Source organism: Macaca mulatta, chromosome X (assembly GCF_049350105.2).
Source record: "Macaca mulatta isolate MMU2019108-1 chromosome X, T2T-MMU8v2.0, whole genome shotgun sequence".
Classification (NCBI taxonomy): domain Eukaryota; kingdom Metazoa; phylum Chordata; class Mammalia; order Primates; family Cercopithecidae; genus Macaca; species Macaca mulatta.
Window position 1 is genome coordinate 80434259 of NC_133426.1, and position 17945 is coordinate 80452203.

Here is a 17945-nt window from a genome sequence, read left to right on the forward strand (position 1 = left end):
AAAGTTTGTTTCTGCAACCTATTTTATGTTTCAAAATTGGCAGAAACATTTAGGGCAAAAAGGTCATTTCTAGTTTCAAGAATACCCTACAGCTAAACTCTCCCTAAACTTAACCATAGAAGCAAATGTCAAATACTCACTACCCTAATATTAACAGAAAAATTTCCCAACCAAGCCAGGTTTCTCACTGTAGAAATGGGAGGTAACAGATAAGCAAGGAGGTGAGACTATAATGATCCATGTGGCAATGATTAGAGTTGGAGATGTAGGTATAAACACATTTAGTTTAATATAGATACAGATGGTTATATATATTTATAGATATGTGCATATACACAAGTTAGAATGCAAACATGTATCTCCTTGCTCTTGTCAACTGAAAAGGTCTTGAAGGAATGACACTCCAGTAGCAATGAGCGCACCTAGCACTCACTTCTTGATTTCTAATATTACTCTCCAATAAAAAGTATCAAGGCTCCTTGGAGAAATATATCATTCTAGATCCAGGCAGGAGATATGCAAATGAGCCTGAAGCATCTTGTCGTGCCAAAAATAAGAAAGTGCTCAAACAAAAAACCCACATTCATGGGGTTACATCAAAGCCAACTGAAAGAACTCCCAATGGCCAACGCTGGAACAATTTGAACAACAGAATAAAGTAATACTGTATTATAACCCAAAGTATAAAATACCCCTGAGATCATACTAATATAAACGACTGAATAAACACAGTACATTGTGGAGAAAAGACATCCCACGCAAAAGAATTCCAAATAATTTATGTAAATACTCTGCCCTCAACAAAGTGGAAGATAATTTCCCATTCCTTAGTGCCAGCTGCACATAGTGACTTTCTATGTGAACAGTACAGTATGGAAATGGAGAAATAAAGACTAATTTTATGCTGGAGAAACCTGACTAATAGTACCTCAGACAGGTGATTAAGGATAACATAAACAGTTATAAGTCATGTTGATAGTATGTACTCTTGATAAATGATAAGAATGGCACTCTACCTTTGTGGTCTTCCTCCTAAACACTCATAAACCCAATCTAGTCATGAGAAGAACATCGACAAATTCCAATAGAGAGACATTCTATAGAATACTGGACCATTAGTCCTCAAAACTGTGCAGTTCATCAAAAACAAAGAGTCTGAGAAACTGTCATTACCAAGAGGAGCCTAAGGAGACACGAATACTAAGGACACATGCAGCATGGTATCTTCAGTGGAATCCTGGAACACAAAAAGAACATTAAGGAAAAACTAAGGAAATCTGAATAAAATATGGACTTTAGTTAATAATAATATATCAATATTGGTTTGTTGTGATAAATGTACCAAACTAGTTTAAAATGTTAACATTGGGAAAAACTGGGTGTGAAGTACACAAAAGCTCTATCTTCAGAATCATTCTGTAAATCTCTACACTGTTCTAACATTAAAAGGGTATTTTTTTCTAAAAAATCTCCCAATCAGATGCTGAAGACTTATAAGATACAGTTTTTAAAAAGCAAGCAAAACAGAACCTGAGAACTGGTAAGTCTATGTTCCAGATTTTGCTACAGTAGGTACCATCATTGTTTGCAGATCTGACCTAAAGACTTACTCTCTTTCTTTTCTGTTTATATGGATTTATAATAGGTAATTTTGATGTTAAAATATACAAGGCCCAAATAACCAGGTATCCATAATATCAAAAAGTTATTTTTTAAAAAACATTAGCAATTAAACTTTGTTTTTGTACATCAACAGATTTCCCGGAAAGACCTAGTCAATCTGCTGTAAAAAGTAAGTCAGTGAGTTAGTAGCTCATTTTCAGTCAAGGGAGATCTATAAGGCTGGAAAACTTTAATGATATATAGATTGTAGAGTGATTATATCCCATCACTGTTCAATGCCAATCACACTAATAGCATACTATAAAATAGTTTTATAGTATGTGCAAATAGTTTTCAAAGCTATGGGGTAAAGTAACATAGATAATTTTATAATGGGACCTGGTAAAGTACAGTGATGTTCCAGTCACATCCCTATTTTTAAATTGTTATATACACTTGATTAGATTATGTAATAAGAGAGTATTACTTGGGTCTACTGCATAACCTCTCATGTTTCTGGGGACACTAGAAGAATAGCATTCTAACTGGTTAAGGAAAATAATACTTTAAGTCTACTCATAATTTAAGAAGTCTAGCACTGTTCAAATTTATATTTTGTTTCAGTCTCTCATCCTAACATGAAAAAAAAAATCAAAAGTTATTTCCAATACAAACATCAAAACAGTAAAGAAGAGGCTTCTTTACCAAACTCATTTGTATAAGATGCAAAAGGAGCCCAGGTTCCATGTATCAGTACTCAATTTGGAAAGGTCAAGTAAGAACTATCAAATAAAGCCCAAGCCACAACAAAAACATATCCAACTCAACAGTCTAATACACATATATATAGTGATATATAACTGTACATGGCCACTGAAGTTTAACGTGTTAAATTCAGCAGGCCAGCTATGTCTTAAATACATGAGCTCCAACTTCAGTTGGATTTTGAAGGAAACCTGTGTAAAATGCTACTTGCCTACACCCCAACATATGGTAGTGAGAATATCAATTTTCTCCCAATCCAGTCTTTAAGACAAGGCAAAGGAAGGCATTAGCTCTGTTTAACCAGACATATCATTACTCTTTGCCATCCAAACTTATAAGGTTTGGGGGAACAGAAGAGGCATTAGCTCAGTTCAGATATAATCATTAGTTTCTGTTTAAGCTGGTAACACATTTCTCCAGGATGTTTTCACATATAAGAATATTTTAGCAGTCAACAAAAGTCAACTCTTAATTCATTACTTTAAGACACGAACTCCCTCCAAGCTATACATTTGATAATTAGGGCACAAACACCCTGAAAAGAAACTATGAATGCCTCATCACAGCAGCCCTGGGTCTCATAGTCTTCTGTAATTTAGGGAGGTGGCTAGAGAAATGGAAGTTACAGAAAGATAAAGCTGAAAGAGGATATGAGAAAATGGTAAATTTCCCCCAATCCTACATGTTAAGGTTTTATAAAGGGAAAAGTCAGAAAAGAAATAACAATAATCATTTAGAGAAATGCCACAAAAATGTTTCTTTTATTAGACTTTTGAAAATTTTCCAAATCACAAAATGTCAGGGATTTAGGTATTTGATTTAAGCCCCTATCTTATTTCACTAGCAGTCTCGAGATGGTCAGACTGATGGTGATTTGAACCCAAGTCAGAGCCAGGACTAAAGTCTAAGCGTTTCTGCCCAACACCATAATGATTTCCTTCTGCATCCTCCATAAGAAAGCAAATTCCTTGATATAAATCCTGTCTTTGGTTTTGCTATTTATTCCAGCACCTGGAACAATAATATTTGCTGAATTAACACAATAATTATCTCTATTTTGAAGATGCCCACATTTCCAGAGCATCCCTTTTTACAATTGCTAGAGATTTTTCTTAAGGGTAGAAATTATTTTAAGCAATGAATTTAAATACAGCTTCAAGATTCACCTTTGGATGCTATCTAGCAGAATCAATCCACCTAAAAGCAAGCCATCCTTCCTCTTGAGTTAAGGTACAGAATCACCTCTAAATTCATTCCTTTAAAACAAATTCCAATAATAATTATAATTGTATGTCGACAATGAATGACAATTTAATTAGCAACCCAAGATTTCATAAGCATAGACCAGTATTTCTCAAATTGGGGTGATAACCCTGGGGATTTGTGAATATATTCTAATGGATCCCCAAGTTCTACATAAATTATATAAAACACATCTTTGACAAAGACAATGTGAAATTGTAAAACATATTTCCATTTCAAATACCTTTGTTAAGTCAGTGTTCCTCAAAACACATTTTTTTAGGATCTCAGAAAATTCTGTTCCTTTAGGTATTTCATCATGAAGCATTACTTGAGTTTGAGAAACAATGGCACAGACCATGTTTCCAAGAAGGCTCAAGACCATGATGTATATTACCCCCAGTCAGCCAGACAATGTTGTTAAAGCATCTGGAGTGGGGGTGGGGGGCATGGAAACAAGCCATGAGGAAATATGGATGTGAATTAAAATGGCCTATAAGTGAAGCCAGTTCATTTATATGGTTCTCGTTGCTCCTCCTGCGATGCATGAATGTGCACCAGAAAAAAAGTTTCAAATGTTATGTTAAACAATATTTTTTCAGCTGGAAAACATTAAGGAGGCTAAGCTGCTTTTAGCTTTACAAAAGCTGGGAGGAAAGAGGGTATATAAACTACTGCATAAAGTAGGCAAGGAAGGTCAAGGTTTTGACTTCATTTCTCCACTACGCTCTTGGCAAAAAGATTCCAAACTAAAAAAGTATTTATGATATGCATTATCCATGGTCATCTGTTCTTGGGCAGAAATGTAGTAAAATTGTGGAAAGAGCCGAAGTATTAGATTTATACCCCCAATCTCTGAACTTTAAAATACTCAAGCTTATGAGATTTAACAATCACTAATTTGCCAACCTTGGCAAAAAGCCAAACACAATGGCTATGCCCTATCCCTTTCATCTCTTTCCATGGCTCCAAAAGAGGTAAAAAATGAATGAAATTAAAATAAACCAACTGGACTATCCAGATGGCTGCAATATTAATCCTATCTTGGCTTAAAGAGAAAAAGCAAACCCACTTCCTTAAGTTTTTTTTATTCTATCAACTTCAAATCCTTGTGGGTTCCCTTCTTAAAACTACTACTTATGATTCACACAAAACAGCACTTTATTATTATTTTCTAAAGTTATTTCAAATGTGCTTATATTAGCTCCTCAACAATAAAACCGTCTCAGGAATGGAATTATATAGGATATCATTCCCACCCAGGTTATCAGTGTAACCTAGCATAGAGCTGGGTCCACAATATTAATTCTACAGTTCTGCTGGTTAACTCACATATGTGTATTTATGTATGTATGTATGTATGTATCTATCTATCTATATACACATATATATATATTGCAGATGAGGTGGGAAGAAGGAAAGAAACTTACTGGACCCTCTGACTTTTCTATAGGTGGCATCTAAGAGAAAGAAAATAGAATAGGAAAAAGATTACTTAATAGCTACAAAGTAGTACTTACAGTATTCTAAAGAGCCAGAGACTCTTCTTACAGCTGTCCGAGGAGCTAGTAGGGCAAACTGCTCCCTGAGCTGGGCCGATCTTTTGACATCCTTCTCAGAGAAACAATATTCTTTTTCAGTTATTACAAAGAACTGCTGTTGTGATGACTAGTTATTTGCTTGAGCAGTTCCATGTTACATACTCCTTTGCCACAAAACACCCTGTACACTAGTGGCTGGGATATTATTCATTTCCACTAGGCAGCTATCTCACTGTTGAAATTTATATCCAAAAGAATATTTAATTTTGGCTTATTTTTCCTATAAAATAGGAAACTGGTCTTATCATTTTTAAGTCCTCACCTCAGTGTGGTACTTCGAACTACTTCAAATTATTAGTATAATTAAATGCTTCATTTTATATAATAGACAAATTAATAAAAAAGGTGGCATATGCTTTTTAAAAGCACCTCTGCATATGTTCCCTCATTTAATCGTTTTACTGCAATCTTCTTGAAATAAGTAGGGGCAGGTGCTCCAGATGAAGAAATTTAAGGATTATAAAATTTAGGTAGATTTTCTAAAAATGAATCCTGGTAAAGCCCACACAAAGATACTGGTCTTAAGAGTTCCGCTCTAGAACGCCTTTGATAATATTAAAATAGCAAGAGTCAGTGTTCTATCCACAGACCCACCACCCTCAGTTAAAATGAGACACTGGTCATCAGGTACATAGTATAAACGGATTTTTTGGCTTCAAAAAAATAATGACCAGGTTACTGAGTCCAGTCTACAATCCAGATGTCTTTCTTAAAAATTTTTTTTAATAATAATAACAGCAATTTTTCTGGCTGTATCCTGCCATTTGGCACTTTACAATAACAATATACAAAGGGGACAACAAGAGATTCTTAACCAGACAATCTGCTCTGGAAAGAAGAATGCAGAGAAAGTGCCAACCTTCCTTCCTGGGGAGACAATTTGATAGTGTATACTGGAAACACAAAATAAAGGATGGCAATCCAGCTCCCTGGGTCTGACTTGCCTTGAGTGTTTTGCACAGTAAAGCAGTAACAGAGGTGGGCAAGAATGGTTCTTGTCCCCAGAATCTGACAATAATTTAAACTGGGATCATTAATAAATGAAAGAAAATGAATGAAGGCTTATCCACCTAGTTCAGGCCTGCTTTTCATAGTCAACACTGCACAAACACACCAAAGTGGTAGGGAGATCTTGGACTGATGGGCTGAAAAATGGGACAATCAGTACTGTGTTCATTAAGAACACAGAAGGGGCTTTGGGTGGTCAGCATACTCAGAAGCAATGCAAATGGAAGTAGAGGGGTTCATGTATAATGGGTGGGACCAAGGAAAGTGCAACTGAGTATTTTTTAAGTCCAAGAGAAAGGGTCTTGTCCAGTCAAGATTACCCAGCAAAGAGGCAAATGGGGCAGGGCAGGGGGAAGGGAGGAAGGAGAGAGCACAATCTTATCTAATATCTGGATATATGGATACCTAAGATTGTGAGCAATAGTCTGTAAAAAGGGGCCAAGGGCACACAAGGGGCAGAGAGGGAAGACTTCGTACATAAAGCATGACACCATGGCTAACTGTGACTTTACACACTGGTGCAATGCAAAAGTGGTGGGAGTATGGTCCACTGTTTGATGGACAAGTGCATGGAATATTCCAATGCTTATACTTTATTATGCCATGGGAAACTAAGAGTGGGGTGGGGTGCTTAACAAGATCAGTGAGGGAAAAAACCATTGATAACTGCCATTGTGCCTATTAACAGTCCCAGGAGAAGTTTTGAGTAGTCGGCAGCCCCTGCAGTAATGCAAAGGGGATACTAAGGCATAATATCCCACTCTAACAGAAGGAGACATGTATAATTGCAAATATGCACATTAACAGTACAAGGGGCCTTAGTGGTTCAGTACCCCTGATATATGCATGAGGAGGCAGGAGTCTTATCTAATGATCAGTGCCCTGGATAATTGTTATTAATGCATATTAATTGTCCAAGAGCTGAGATTATGAGTAGTTAGCACTTTTCGGCAGCAACCCAAAGGGTAGTAGAAGGAACATAGGGTCTTTTTCTACTACACAGGTCCACAAATAAAATTGTGACATTAATATTAAAAGGGTTCATTCATAATTAACATGCCCCTGATGCAAGGGGAGTATGTGGAGATCAAGTCTTAGTCTAAAAGAAGAGGTAGACAATTGCATTAATGCATATTAAGTCCAAGAGAAGGGGCACTAAGTGAATATCATCCCCCTGCTCTAAAGCAAAGGTGGTACAGGAACATGCTTAGAGAATTGTGTTTGTGCACATGAACATTCCAAGTGAGAGAGTCTTGAGTAGTGGGCACTACCTGCTAAAAACGCTAAGAAAGTAGGTAGGATCCTTGTCTAGTGCACAGACCAGGAGCAAATGTAATTGCGCATATTAACAGTCCAAAATAACACGACTTTGGTTGATCGGGACACCCTGCTGTACTACAAAGGAAAGGTGATGGGGTATGACTTTAATCTACTGACAAACACAAAAGAAAATTTCAATTATGTATGTTGATAGTCCACCAGAAGGGGCCTTGCAGGCAAGCAGTATATCCCACAGTAATGCAAAAGAGGTGCAATGGTCCTAGAAGTGATAGGGTTGTGGACAACTGCAATTATTCCCATTAACTGTTCAAATGTGAAGATCATAAGGAGTGGGCACCCACTATTGAAAAGAGGTGGGGCATCCTTGTCTAGGGCACAAGAACCCACATAAATGCAATTATGCATGTCAATAAGCCAAGAAAAGGGGACTTAGGGGTCAGCAACCCTGGTATACTGCAAATGGAGGGTGAGAGGGTAGGACCTTGTTTATTCAGGATGAACCATGTGGTGATTATATACATTAACGTCCAAGGGACATTGTTGTGGTCCATTAAAACCATGTACTTTGGACAAATATAAGAATCTGAAAGTAGTGGGTACTCCTTCTTGAAAAGCAAAGGGAGTCCATGAGAAGGTATCCTTAGCTAGTACACAAGAATACAGACAAGCCAAGAAAAGAGGCCTTAGTGATCAGCACCCCAGCTATACTGCAAAGGGAGTCTGAGAGTAGGACTTTATTCAAATAGGACAAGCCGTGTGCAGTTATGCACATCAATTTCCAAGATGCATGGTTGCGGTCACTTACAATTGTGCACCTTGATTGTCCAAATGTAAAGGTCTTATGGGGTGAGCACTCCCTGCTGGTAGGAAAAGGAAGATTACAGGTAGGTAGGGTGGGGCAGAGGAGGCTTCCTTGTCTAGTACACAGAAACCTGGACAAATATAATCACACACATAACAGGCCAGGAAAATGGGCCTTGGTTATCAGCACCCCTGATGTACTGCAAAAGGGGTCTGAGAGTAGGACCTTATTCAGACGAGATAGGCCGTGTGCAGTTACACACATTATTGTCCAAGGTGCATGGCTGTGGTCACTTACAATTGTGCACCTTGACTGTCCAAATGTAAGGTTCTTATGGAGCGGGCACTCCCTGCCAGAAGGAAAAGGAAGATTGGGGGTGGGGTGGGGCACGGGAGGCTTCCATGTCTTATACACTGGAACCCAGACAAATATAATCACGTAAGTTAACAGGCCAGGAAAAGGGGCCTTGGTTATCAGCACCCCTACTGTACTGCAAAAGGGGTCTGAGAGTAGGACCTTATTCAGATGGGATGGGACATGTGCAGTTACACACATTTATGTCCAAGGTGCATGGTTGTGGTCACTTACAATTGTGCACCTTGATTGTCCAAATGTAAGGATCTTATGGAGCGGGCACTCCCTGCTGGAAGGTAATGGAAGACTGGGGGTGGAGTGTGGCAGGGGAGATTTCCATGTCTATTACACAGGAACTGGAAGAAATATAATCACACATAACAGGCCAGGAAAAGGGGCCCTGGTGATCAGCACCCCTGCTGTACTGCAAAAAGGATCTAAGAGTAGGACCTTAGTCAGATGGGATGGGTCATGTGCAGTTACGCACATTAGTGTCCAAGGTGCGTGCCTGTGGTCACTTAAAATTGTGCACCTTGATTGTCCAAATGTAAGGGTATATGGAGTGGACACTCCCTGCTGGAAGGGAAACGAAGATTGGAGGTGGGGTGTGGCAGGGGAGGCTTTCATGTCTATTACACAGAAACCAGGACAAATATAATCACACATAACAGGCCAGGAAAAAGGGCCCTGGTGATTCAGCACCCCCGCTGTACTGCAAAAGGGGTCTGAGAGTAGGACCTTATTCAGATGAGATAGGCCATGTGCAGTTATGCACATTAATGTCCAAGGTGCATGGCTGTAGTCACTTACAATTGTGCACCTTGATTGTCCAAATGTAATGGTCTTATGGAGAGGGTACTCCCTGCTGGAAGGGAAAGGAAGACTGGGAGTGGGGGCGGAGGGGGGGAAAGGCTTCCTTGTCTAATACACAGGAACCCAGACAAACATAATCACCCACACAACAGGCCAAGAAAAGGGGCCTTGGTGATCAGCACCCCTGCTGTACTGCAAAAGGGGTCTGAGAGTAGGACCTTATTCAGATGGGATGGGCAATGTGCAGTTACACACATTGATATCCAAGGTGCGTGCCTGTGGTCACTTACAACTGTGCACCTTGACTGCCCAAATGTAAGCGTCTTATGAAGGGGGCACTCCCTGCCGGAAGGGAAATGAAGGTTGGGGGTGGGGTGTGGCAGGGGAGGCTTCCATGTCTAACGCACAGGAACCCAGACAAATATAATCACATACGTAACAGGCCAGGAAAAGGGGCCCTGGTGATCAGCACCCCTGCTGTACTGCAAAAGGGGTCTGAGAGTAGGACCTTATTCAGATGAAATGGGCCGCGTGCAGTTATGCACATTAATGTCCAAGGTGCATGCCTGTGGTCACTTACAATTGTGCACCTTGATTGTCCAAATGTAAGGGTCTTATGGAACAGGGACTCCCTGCCGGAGGGAAAGGAAGATTGGGGTGGGGGTGTGGCGGGGGAGGCTTCCACATCTAGTACACAGGAACCAAGACAAACATAATCGCATGCATACCATGCCAGGAAAGGGGGCCTTGGTGATCAGCACCCCTGCTGTACTGCAAAAGGGGTCTGAGAGTAGGATTTTATTCAGATAGGATGAGCTGTGTGTAGTTATGCACATTCATGTCTAAGGTGCATGGTTGTGTTCACTTAACAATTACACATCTTGACTGTCCAAATTTGAGAGTCTTATGGAGTGGGCACGCCCTGCTGGAAGGGAAAGGTGAGACTGAGGTATGTGGAGAGGACCCTCCTTTTCTAGTGCATAGGATCCCAGACAATTATAATCACACATAACATGCCAAGAAAAGGGAACTTGGTTATCAGCACCCCTTCTGTAGTGCAAAAGGGGTCGGAGAGTGGGACCTTATTCACATGGAATGAGCAGTGTGCCATTACGCACATTAATGTCCAAGAGGCATGTTTGTGGTCACTTACAATTGTGCACCTAGACTCTCTAAATAAAAGGGTCTTATGGGGTGGGCACTTCCTGCTGAAAGGGAAAAGTGGGGATGAGGGGAGCACTTTCCTTCTCTAGTGCGTAGCAACCTGGACAAATACAGTCACACATATTGAGAGGCCAAGAAATGGGGCCTTAGGTGTCACCAACCATGCTGTCCTTCAAAAGGAAGGATCCTAATGTAATTGTCATTAGGCACATTAACAGTTTGAGAAAGAGGCCTTAAGTGAATAGTACCCCATGCAATAAAGAGGGTGTGAAAGGTCAGAAACCCAAGTCTAATTGAAGGACCATTGACAACTGCAATTACATGCATCTACAGTCCGAAGAAGGACTTAATGTTGGTTAGCACTCTCTGCTTTGATAAGTACAGGAGTCCTGATAAAAGGCACAGCTGTGTACAAATGAAAATGTGTATATAACAACTAAGATTATGCATGCTAACTTTGCTAGTCGAAGGGTCTTAAGTAGTAGGTACTTCCCGCTGGGATGTAAATAGAGTGGGTGGAGTCCTTACATGATAAAAAGGTACAGGAGCAAATATAAGTATGCACATTAACAGTCCAAGAGAATGAATTCAGGCTAGTTAGAAGCTCCTGCAGTAATGCAAATGGAGCAAGGAAGCGGGAATTCCACTCTAACACAGGGGCACATCAACTACTGTTAATTATGCGCATTTAAGCAGTATAGAAGAAGTAGCACTAGCTAGTTAGCACTCCTGCTGCTATGCCAAGGAGGGGTGAGGGGGATGGGATTCCAGGGCAACTGTTTTACTTTATTTTTCTTTAATGTTGGCCAGGCTGGTCTCAAACTCCTGGCCTTAAGGAATCCTCCCACCTCAGCCTCCCAAAGTGCTGGGATTACAGGTGTGAGCCACCACACCCGGCCTCAGGGCAATTTTGCACACTGGAAGTTCAAGAAAGACTTCAGGAAATCAGTACCCCCTGCTATGATACTGAGAAGTCAAGATATTAGCTTATTGGGAGGGACCACAGACAATTGAAAATATGCACATTAAGAGTCGTGGACAATTAGAAATATACACATTAAGAGTCTCAAGAGAAGGACTTTGGGTTGCCAGCATCCCTTTATATAATATAAAAGGGGTAGAATATTGGTTTAAAGGGAGAGACCACGAACATTGGAATTTTGCACATTCATAGTCCCAGGGAAAGGTAACATGAGTAATTAATATCCCTTGCTGTAAAACAAGGAGGGTACAATGGATCTGATCTGAAAGACATTGCTGTGATCAACTGCCATGGTTCACATTAACTATCCTAGTGCAAAGGTCTTGAGTAGAGGTCATCCATTCCCGAGCACAAGGGAAGTAAGTGGGGTCTTTAGTGCACAGGAAGAGGGACAAATGCAAGTAGCACATTAACAGTACAAAAGAAGAGTCCTTGTGATTAGCACCCTCTACTGTAATGCTAAGAGGGTTGGGATCTTAATTTAATGGAAAAGACCATAATTGCAATTATGCGCATTAACAGTCCCAAGTACCCCCTGCTGTAAGACAAAAGGAATATGAGGGGATGAGACCCCAGACTAACAGCAGATAGGGAAATTGCATTTTGCACATCAATAATTTCTGGAGGAGGGGCATTAGGTAACCAGCACCCTCCTGATGTAAAGCAAAGATGATGCAGGGACCATGATATAAAAGACTCAGTTCTAATCACTTAGGATTGTGCACATAAACTGTCCTAGTACAGAGGTCTTAAGTAGTAAGGGTCCCCTGCTGGAATACAAAGGGAGTGGCAGGGTTAGTGCACAAGATCGTGGACAAACACAATTATGAACATCAATGCACAAGAAGAGTCCTTGGGTGATCAGCCCACATTGTAACATGCAAATAGGATACAGAGCCCAGAGTCCCTTTCTAATGGACAGGACTCTGGACAATTGCAACTGTGCAAATTAACTGTCCAAAGGCTGTTATTGAATAATCTGCACTCGTTAGCAATATCCCACAGAAGGTGGGATGGGGTGGGAATCCATTTTTATTGCACAGAACCATGAATATATGCAATTATGCATATCAACTGTTTAAGAGAAGGAAACTTGGGTAGTCAGAACTCAGCAGCAATGGCAAAGGGGATATCCTAGACTAACGAGTGGGACCATAGGCAGTTAAGTGTTTTACATATTAATGCCAGGTGGTAGGCAGTTGACACTAAGTAGGAGCAATGACAAGGGCATACATATAAGTGGGTCTCTTTTGTTAGGCAGAACCATGAATAATTACTATTGTATCCATTAATATTCCAAGGGAAGGGGCTCTAAGAATGAGTCCCTCTGCTGTTACGCAAAGATGTTTGCAAAGGCCATAGTGTAACTAACAGAACTATGGATAACTGGGATTTTACTCAATAATTTAAGAAACTCTTAAATCTCAGGTAGTCAGCACTGCCTCAAGGCAAATGCAAGGGCGACTGGTAGCCTTCAAGATTAATGGGTGAGACAATTAGCAATTACTACTTTGTTCTTTAATCGTCCAAGAACAGCAGGATTCTCCAGAAGCACAGCAAAAAGCGCAGTAGGGTGCCTTTGTTTAATACGCAAAGCTATGACAATTGGGACTGAGCATTTTAACTGTCCAACAAAAGACGGGTTGTCTGAGACCCTCTGCTGAATGCAAATGGGGTTCAGAGTGCTGTCTAATCCAATGGGTAGGATTATTGGCAATTAGAATTTTACTCAATGCAAAGAGTTTTAGGTGGCCAACACAGTACACAATAAAAGGTCACTACTCAAAATTGGGACTGTGACTACAGAAGCAATGACAGAGAAATGGTTTCTCCTTTAAGGGCAGGGGATTGAGAAAATGATTAGTAACTCAAATTGTGGGCAATAATGCTCTGATAGAAAGCTCTCAATTGACATTCCCTAACTTCAACGTACCGAGTAAAGAAATTCTGTTGAGATCACAGACAAATGGGATTGTATGCATTAACTTAAAATGGTCAAGGAGTCAGTACTGAAGATCAGCGATGCCAAGGGTAAACAGAATATCCCAGTATAATAGGATAAGCAATGGACAACTTATTTTGAGCCCTGAATCAATGAAAATTAGAGTGACTTTCCAGAGAAGCTGGTCGGGACTGAGGAACTAGGACTGGGACTGGGGCTGGGGCTGGGGGCTTAGGGGGCTGGAGCTGGGGCTGGGGCGGGGCTGGGGCTGGGGCAGGGGCTGGGGCAGGGCTGGGGCGGGGTGGGAGAAGGGCTGGGGCTAGACTAGGGGGGTTTGCTGGGAGCAGGGCTGGGGAGGAACTGGATGCTAGGCAGGCAGGATACAACAAAAAATTGAAATGTGGACATTAATACTCCAATATAAGTCTGAATAGAGGACACCAGACCACAGCAATTCAAGTTTCCTGCCTGATAAGTAGGTGATTAGTCAATAAGTGCCGCATCAAGGATGGGAACAAAGCAAGGCCTGGACCTGTGTAAACCTTCAAACACTCTTTTTTACATTAGATCATGAAGTTAAATTTTTAACTGTGTCTGTGCTACAGACTTTTCAAAATCCAAAGGAAAGTAGTTAAGTCAATTTCAAAGAAAATAATCAGCACATTTTTTAAAAATTAGAAATGATTTGACTTTGACTATCTACTGCCAAAAGGTTAAGGAATTTGTAAAGAGAAACTAAAAACTTTAAGGAATTTTAAGGAACTCAAAATAAAAACTCATTAAATGTAATTAAAATGAATTCTACAAATAAAGCCTCAATACAATTCTATAACAGTCACTTAAGACTTAAATTCAAACACTAGCAAACCACAAAATCAGACTGTATGACTGACATCCAAAAGATAAATATAAATCAAAATCCGACCCCAGCATTAGCCAAGGGGTAGGTGTTCCTCTTGAGGAAGGCAGGAATTCCTCTTCTGCCACCTGTTGGCCAACGATCATCTGTGATCCATTCTGGTCCTTGACACGGGTCACCACCATGTCCACACCAAGCAGGCCTGGAGCACTGCCCATGGCCACAGTGCAGTGTAGGGCAGACCAGAGGGGGTGGGGCGGTGGGGGGTAGGGAGTTGGGGGAGTTGGGGGGGGTGGGGGTGGGGGGAAGTATACTTAGCCTTAGGTGAGGCACCAATACAGAGGAATGGAGTGAGGTTCAGACCACACAGCCAGATATCCAGCACTGCAAGAGGCAGCACTGGACAGGAGGTGACAAATGAGAGGGGACAGAGGCGGAAAGGCCAAATGTCCTTGAAAAGACCTTGAAAACACCTGGTGTACCGCCCACTGGGAGACATACACGTGGCCCCTCCACTTCTGTCTCTTGACTGGCTAAAGACAGCTGCGAAGTGCTATGCTAATTCACCCAAGTCCTCGCTGAGTAGCTGGACAGTGTGTCATCAGTCTAATTCCATCTTCTGCTCTAATTGGCTGTGATCAATTCCACCCCCATTTCTAATTGGTTGGGTTATGCGACAATCCAGCACTGTCCATCCCACTTTCTCTCCCGCTCTGCATGGCACTAGGCGGCAAAACCCGCCATCTTTAACAATGCGGCAAGCCCGCCAAGATTGCACCGAGCAAAAGCCCGCCATGATGTCCACGTGACAAAAGCCATGATATACACATGACAACGCCTGCCATATTGTCCCTGCGGCAAAACCCAACACGAAAAGCACGCAGCAAAGACAAAGAGGCCCGCCATGTTTTACACTGCGGCAAGACCTTCAGCCGCCATCTTTTCCTGTGTGACCGCACATGTCCACCACCATGCTAACCACTTAACAAAGCCTCGCCCATCATGATGTGGCCTTCCCGCCACTTGAACACTGCGACAGAACTGGATCCGCCATTTTGGAGAACCTAACAAAGCACAGCCCGCCATGCTGAGCAATGCCACAATGTCAAAATCGCCATTTTAAGCCTTGCACCTTAGTCTTTTCTAACCTTTCATTTTCAACTAGTGCCTTGTACTGACAAAAGACGATTCTGTCTTACTGCCTCCCGATACAATAATCACGCAAAGCTCGTAACAAGCCCCAAATCAACTTATTCAGATAGATTTAGCTCATGCAATGCACATGACTTCCTCTGCCTGACGTATCATCCATCTTGCCTCCCTAGTTCAAACTTAGCACAAACGACTAGCCCTAAGCTGAGTTATGCGGCAAGTCTAAAATGGCGGCCACTTTTCCTCCACGCCCTTAGCTTAACTGCAGAGTCATTCCCTGCCAAAGCCGTAGGTACACTCACACACCACCAAATGATCAGCAGCAAAAAAAGTGTAGATATTCCAGAGAGTGCAACAACCCACAAAACCAACATTTTTTCATCCATAAAAAGCACCGACGGGCGATGAAAAAAAAAATCAAAGCAGGTATCCGCGGCCCCGATGGGCCAGAAAAACAAAAATTAAAGCAGGTATCCGAGGCCCCGATGGGCAAGGAAAAATAAAAAATAAAAGCAGGTATCCGAAGCCCCGATGGGCCAAAAAAACAAAATTTTTAAAAAGCAGGTATCCGCCACCCCGATGGGCCAGAGTGTTGGGGGGTCAGAGGGGAAGGGAATCAGCAGGTATCCGATGCCCCGATGGGCTAAGGAAAAAAAAAAATAAAAAGCAGGTATCCGCGGCCCCGATGGGCGAATAAAAAGGAATTAAAAGGTAGGTATCCACAGCCCCGTTGGGCAAAGAAAAAATAATAAAACCAGGTATCCGCAGCCCCGATGGGCAAAATATAGAAAAGAGAGTGGAAGAGTAGAAAACTGATCCACAAAATCAAAGATGTCAACCAAAAATGATTCCAAAAAAAAATTCCTTAAAAATTAAAAATTGCCTCAAAATATTCCAAATACTTTTTTTAAAAAAATATGGAGGACGTGTCAAGAAAACACTAGGAGAAAGTATAGAATTTTAAAAAATATTTTATGGAATTTAGGTGATTTTTTAAAGAAATACGCCATAAGGGGTGTTGGGGGACTAGAAAATGTTCTAGAAAGAACCCCAAGTGCAGAGAGATCTTCAGTCAGGAAGCCTCCAGCCCCGAGAGAGGAAGAAATATGGCTGCAGCAGCGAATTGCAGCGCTTTAAGAACTGAGGGGGGGCTGAGGGCGGAGAGAGCATAAGAGGCGTGGCCTAGAAGATTGAAAGCCCGACATCTTTGTGATTTGGTTGGTTCAAAATTTACCCAGTAAGGACAAAAAAGGGAAATTTCGAGAAAGCAAAGACATACCAGAAAGAACATTAACTGGAAGAAGACTTCATTTCTAGACCAGGAGTCACAACTTCAATGGGTTTTCCAGTTCTCATCTATAACATGGGGACATTGAGTAAATCAAGCAATAATTAATGCTAAAATCCTCCATAAACTACATAATAAATGTGAAGATGTTAATTCAGTTTGGTTTTGAGATTGGGGGAAGGGATAGGTAGAGCTCTGATGTGTTGATAAAGTATCCAAATGTATCATTGAAACCAGAATTTGTAACTCCTCCACCAAACTTTTGAACCAAAGAAGCTAGAAAGGAGTAATACATTGAGGTTAGTACCATCTTCAAGGGACTTCCCATTCCATTATCCAATGTAATAGATAATGGAATATGTATTACATAGATAGTAATAAACGATTATTCCTGTTTTATACATTATAATAGAGTCCTATAGAGGTTACATCATGTGTCTGAGGTCACACACCATGATTCAGAGTCAATGTATTTTTTACTCCACCCTACCTTGTATGGCTCCCAATCATAAGAGAACGTCTAAGTGCTTATGAGTCAATTGGTGAGCAAGAGAGAAAAAGGAAAGAAAGACATTTCATAGAATGGCTATTCAGTTCCTAAATAATCAAGAAAGACTACTGTTTGTGACCTGTTTGTAATTTTTTAACTATGACTCCTTAATCTTTACTATTTTCCTATTTCCTCCATGAATCTGAGGAACCCAACACTGGACCAACCACAATGGCACAGTAGTGAAGTTGACCCTCTGTCAGTAACTGGTAAGTGGTAGGAAAAAAAGCTCATATAAAAGCCAAAGCTGCCCTCAGAAACCTGGCTATTTCCGTAGGAAGCAATTAATCTCATAAACTCTTCTATATTATTCGAGAAGCAACAGAGAACCAGACGGGAGACAATGGCAACTTAAGCATTATAGAGCAACTTCTAGAAAGTCAAAGGATACGTTACCCTCCCAGTGGCTGAACTGGAAAGTGTAACCATCAGCCCAAATCTATCAGGTAAGCTTGCTCTTCAGTTTCCAGATAAATAATAAAGTATGCAAATTTTCTTCCTTAAGAAATACCTTCCATCTTCTAAGTGTCCTTGGATCAA

The 17945-nt window shown here is 41.0% G+C and overlaps 1 long non-coding RNA gene across 9 annotated transcripts in view; it reads right to left on the reverse strand.

Moving 5' to 3' along the window:
- The window catches only part of LOC106995245 (uncharacterized), a 32456-nt gene extending 15781 nt beyond the window's left edge, over positions 1-16675 (reverse strand). For 2 of the 9 annotated variants that reach the window (XR_013413110.1, XR_013413109.1), the window contains exons 1-4: positions 14482-16675; positions 5040-5069; positions 3534-3623; positions 1174-1237 (exon numbers count right to left, since the gene is read on the reverse strand). This is a non-coding gene — a long non-coding RNA (uncharacterized LOC106995245). Of the gene's footprint in view, positions 1-1173; positions 1238-3533; positions 3624-5039; positions 5070-5129; positions 10434-14481 lie in introns of those variants that run through there. The other 7 variants (XR_013413112.1, XR_013413111.1, XR_013413108.1 and 4 more) reach the window with 5 other exon arrangements.
- Positions 16676-17945: the final 1270 nt, after the last annotated feature.